Raw genomic sequence first — 5,553 nt, forward strand, 5'->3', positions numbered from 1 at the left:
AGTGGGAGGCGGCTTCCGGTTTCCCGAATGGGCGGAGGGAAGGCGGAGTCAGTCAAAGCGAGCGTGCGCAGTCGCGGTCAACGTGGCGCATGCCCACTTGACTCCCCCGTTCCTAAGGTGACCTTCCCAGAGGAAGGGGGAAGAGTCTGAAAGGGAGGGCGGCCCGAAGGGGGTGGGGCTAAGAGCAAGAGGGGGCGGAGCCATCCAGTGCGTGTTCTTGCCCCTAGTTTAACCACTTTCTTTCTGAAAATGTCAGTCTTTTTTTTTTTTTTTTTTTTAAAGATGACCAGTAAGGAGATCTTAACCCTTGACTTGGTGTTGTCAGCACCACGCTCTCCCAGTGAGCTAACCGGCCATCCCTGTACGGGATCCAAACCCGTGGCCTTGGCGTTATCAGCACCTCACTCTCCCAAGTGAGCCACAGGCCGGTCCCGAAAATGTCAGTCTTATCACTCATCTCTGACGCTTAGTGGCTTTAGCCAGACATTTCTGTCACACATAGAGCGGTTTGCCCGAGACTACCCAGGTTTTAGCACTGAGAGTCCCGGGCAAATCGGGACGGTTGGTGAATGAACTGAGGTGATTTCAAAGGTGACTGCCAAGGGTGTCATTCATTTATGCATAAATATGTGGCGCACCTACTATGTGGCAGGCGTCGGGTGCTGGGCTGCTGCAGCGAGTGACCAAACGAGGCAGTCACTACCCTCGCTGAATTGACTCTGTGATGGTGGAGATGGGCAAGTAAGCGGACAGTCAAACACTGTGAACTCTGGTCTGTAGAGGACACGTGTGCACAGGGAAGGGAGCCCAGTCCGTGGTGGCTTCACTCGACATTTAGCATCAGAGACCAAACATGACGATCCATCATCTCACTTAACCCCCACAACAGTCCTGTGAGCGAGCATTTTTTGTTTTGTTTTTTTAAGTTTCTTTTTTTGGTGGCTGGTCGGTACGGGGATCCGAACCCATGACCTTGGTATTATGAGGCTGCGCTCTAACCAACTGAGCTAACTGGCCGCCCCTAAGTTTCCGTTTCAGTCATCTCGGCTGCTTTTTCCAACCTCCCTGGGTCCTCTTAGAACCTGCCTCTCTCTGGGGACTTGATTACGTTAGGCAGGTGTGGCCTCGTCCTCCAAGTCACTTGCTTTCTCAGATCACCCCAGGTGTTGATGTAGGTCATTAACTTGGCAGGTCCCTCTGTTTCTCAGGAGTGATGTTTTTACTCTCTGCACACCGTTTTTAACATATGAAGGGCACCTTTTTATAGACTTTAGTTTCCACACTCACAGCTCGTTAAGATGGCCAGACAAATTGATGGGATGGGGCTGTTTCTGGAGTCCTCCGCTGGAACCGGCAGTGTAGCCTCATTGAAGGGGTGAGTAGTGAGGCCTGTTACTAACCTTGAATCTTGGAAAAGTCCCTTCTTATCTTTGGCCTGTAGTTGCCTTGTCTGAATCATTGGGGTGGTGGGCCAGCTGATCTAAGGTTCTATGATTCACATGGCTGCCTTGGAGTAACTGGTGACGAGGCTGAGGTCACCTTGCGTTTTCTCTGGGGTTGACCCAGCCCTGGAATAGGGTCCTCCAGTCTGCCCCAAGGGGCCTCTTCGGCCACCCAAATTGGCTGAAATCATAGGAAGACTGTCATTTTCCCTCTAGCTCCTCCATATTGAATTGTCTTCTGAGACGAAGGAACAGTGTTCTCGCTCTCCAAGGGACATGTTTCTAGATCACTGGTCCTCTTGGCATTTTCAGGATTTTTTCATCTCAAAGGAAGATCCATGCCTAGATAAACAACTGAGCTTTTAGTTTGCTTGGGTCACCTTGGAAAAAGCAGTCTGAGGCCAGCAGAAGTGAGACCTTGATTTATGGAGAGGCTCTTGGTGCCAACGGACCCACGCGCCCTGCGGTCGCATCATTCCTGGGCTTCATGGGGATTTGGGTAGCTCAAAGTTATGGAGGAATAAATTCCTGGGCGGCTGTACCTCCGCCCTGAACTTTGGGATTCCAGAAAGGCACAGCTGCAGAAGGACTTAGAGATTTTTATGGTCTGTTCCTGACATATCTCCCCAAGGTGTCCTCATGATAAGACCTTAGGTTTTTTGGTTTGTTTGTTTCCATTCATCTAGAGAGAGGCATATTGCTTTTCACCAGACAGTCTGCTAGATAATTTATGTTTATACAGAATGCCATCACTTATAAATGTATTTATGTAGACAGTCTCATTTAATCCTCATAGCAAACCTTCTGCGTTGGAATAACTGTCCCCATTTTATAGACTCTCTTAGTCTTTGGTGAGAAAGCTGAGCAACTTTGGGAGGGAATTTTGCTTTAGGAGCTCTTTTTTCTCCAAGGGCTGGAAATCAAGTCCAGAATTAAAAATTAAAACCAAATCAAGTGTCATTTGTACAATTAACTGTATTCCAGTGTCTTGTAATTTAGGGCGACCTGGATGATTTCCCCCCAGCCAGAGGGCTCAGAAGGGTTGGATTCAGGGAGAAATAGATGATTTTATTGACTAGGAGATTTATTTGCCTCTGAGAAAAGCCCACTTTGCCCAAGTTGATCCCTGCAGTGGGACTCTGGGGCCTTCTCATCTAAAATTTCGTATTTCATTAGCCTTTGACCCATGGGCCGTTGCTCTCTTAACTCTCTGGCTGATCCTCTCTCTTTATCCAGCTGTCTCCTGGGCATCCCCATCTGGGTGTCCCCATCCCCTCTAAAACCCAATTGGTCTTAAGCTGCACATATCCCCTGAGGAGTTTACACTCCTACTCTTATCGGCACTACTGTCTACCCAATCTCCAAGCTAGAAACCTGGTGCCATCCTTGATTCTTCTCCCCCTCCACATCCGCTTAACCACCAGCTCCCACCACAGCCTCCAAGGCCTCCAGGCCCATGCTAGGGCTCCACCAGTCTCACCTGTCCCTGTGTTTCCCTCCTCATTCCCCATCTCTGTGCCCTTGCTCATTTCCATGTCTTGGATCTGGAATGTCCTTTCCTCCTTTTTTCATGTGAATGACTTGTCATCGTTGAAGTTTCAGCTCCAACTTTCTCCTCCCTTAGCAAATCACTCCTTGACCACCCCCATCAAAATATCCTCTGTATTTGGGCCGGCCTGTGGCTCACTCGGGAGAGTGCGGTGCTGATAACACCAGGGCCACGGGTTCGGATCCTATATAGGGATGGTCAGTTAGCTCACTGGGTGAGCGCGGTGCTGACAACCCCAAGTCAAGGGTTAAGATCCCCTTACCGGTCATCTTAAAAAAAAAAAAAAAATATCCTCTGTATTTGCCATCAATGCCCATAACACCTGTTTTAACAATTACCCATTTATATGTCTGTCTTCCCAAACTGTGGGCATTTTGAGGGCTTGGCGCATTTACTCTATTTCATTTTCTTCACAGAACTTATTGCTATCTGCAAGTTTGTTTTTAATTTTTTATGAATATATTTATTGTCAGAACCTCTCATGCCAAAGGTCAAGAACTATGTCTGTCTTTTTCACTGTTGTATTCCCAGAGCCTGGCACAGTGACCAGCACATAGCAGGTGGCCAATAAATATTTAATAAATAAATGAATTTATCTTAGTTTCCAAAGTGCCTAGCTTGGGACCTAGCACACAGTAGGTATGCAGTCAATGTTGGTTGGTTGAATGAAGGAATAAATAAAAACAGAGGATGAGCTGTCCCAGTCTACCCTGTAGAATGTGAAAGGAGACATTGGGGCTCGTGGGTGGGTGATTGGAGAGGAGGGAGCTCAGTGAAGATTCAAGCAGCTCCAATTCTCAGGGCCAGCAACAGGGTGAGGAGAGTGTGGTGCTCACTTTGGGCACAAAATTTAAGAGGGCTAAAAAACTTGGTAATCAAGTGTTAGAGGATGAACAAAACCAGTGCTATTTTGTGCCCTGCTTGCAATGTTGACTCCTGCTTAACCTCATTCCTTTGCTTCACTGACCAATTACACCTCAACCTTAGGACAAGCTGTGAAAGAAACATGGGTTTCAGAGAGTGACTGATTTATTACAGCAGGTGGAGTCAGTGGTTTGAACACTAAGATCACAAGACACCCTGCCTCATGAATCACAAAGATACCTGGTGAATGATGCTATCAACTTATTTTTCTTAAGAAATTTCCTTGAAGTTATTTCTAGTAACAGGGTCTTTGCTATATAAACATTGTCCAACCTCAGAGAATCAGAGCTCTCATTTACTGATGTCTGATTCTCCATTGCATCCAGTTTTCCTGTCTGTAAGTCACCTCAATTAATAGATATCTTGATTACTGAATGGACCTGCCTGCTTCCTTCTTTGGTCTCAAAGTACCTTCTCAATTTGGAAGGCATTACACTTTTACCCCCTCCTTGCACATCAAGACAAACAATATTTTAATGCAATATTAAAAAAATGAAAAAAACTCATGATGAATAAAATGTCAAAATTTTAAGTAGGCACAGTATTCTCCAAGAAAAACAAGAGGACTGAGTCAGTAAAGAGGAACAAGGTACAATCGTGCTGGTTCCTTTTTATCCCAGTGGAGACCAGAAACTACTCTTCCTTTTACTACTTTTTTTTTTTTTTTTTTTTTTTGGTAACTTCTCCACGTATCTTGCTAACCCTTGTTTGTTTCCCTGTAGTTATTAGCATTAACGAAATTTTAGGATTCATCAAGGGGGTTGGTGCATCTTCATGGACCAGTGAGGAAGGAAGGAGAGAGCCTGGGTGGACAGGAATGGAGGAAGAAGGAGATGGGGAAGATCCATCAACCACTATAGCCCAGGCCTCCACCTGGTCCAGCCCTCTGACCTATAGGGAGGGTGAGGGTGGAGGGGGCAAGCAGGAGACTCCCACTGAAAGGCTGGGGGCTGAATCATGGCGTGACAAAGCCTCCTTCTCTGCCTTCAGCAGCAGGAGTCCCTTCTGTGGATCAGTGCAGGCAGGCCTGCCACCACTGTGAGATTTGCAAATACCTGGGCTCTTCCAAGTATACCCTAGCTCTCTGGCCAGGGTATTTTTCTTCTAGAGAACAGCATAATTAGACACTGTGGGGCTCTAGGAAGAAGAGGAGATAAAAACAGTCTCCCAGAATTGGAATAGACATAGCTAGCAAATCAAAACATCAACTGGCCACCTGGCCCAGATCTCCTCTGGCCGCCATCTCAACCTTGCCTATTCTTATTCTCAGAGAAGCTCTCTCTCTTATGCTAAGTCACTAGACGGTCAGTTTTACTACTGTCTGTGAAGCTGATAATGGTGATGATGATGGTGATGGGGTTGTTGCTGCTGCTGCTGATTGTAGCTGCCACTTTGGAGAACTTACTATATACCAGGCCCCTTTCAGAAAGCTTTGGATACATTTTCTCTCTTTAATAATTACTGCAAACCTACGAGGCAGAGATTATTGTTCTCCATTTATAGTTGAGACAACTGAGTCTCAGAGAGGGTCAACAAATCCCAGGTCTCGCAGTTAGTAGGTCAGCGTCTTCTGTAAGGTGATGGCTGGGCTGTGGGCCCTCACCCAAGGCTCATGGCAACACTGGGATTGCAGCCACT

This window comes from Cynocephalus volans, chromosome 8 (assembly GCF_027409185.1).
Source record: "Cynocephalus volans isolate mCynVol1 chromosome 8, mCynVol1.pri, whole genome shotgun sequence".
Classification (NCBI taxonomy): Eukaryota; Metazoa; Chordata; class Mammalia; order Dermoptera; family Cynocephalidae; genus Cynocephalus; species Cynocephalus volans.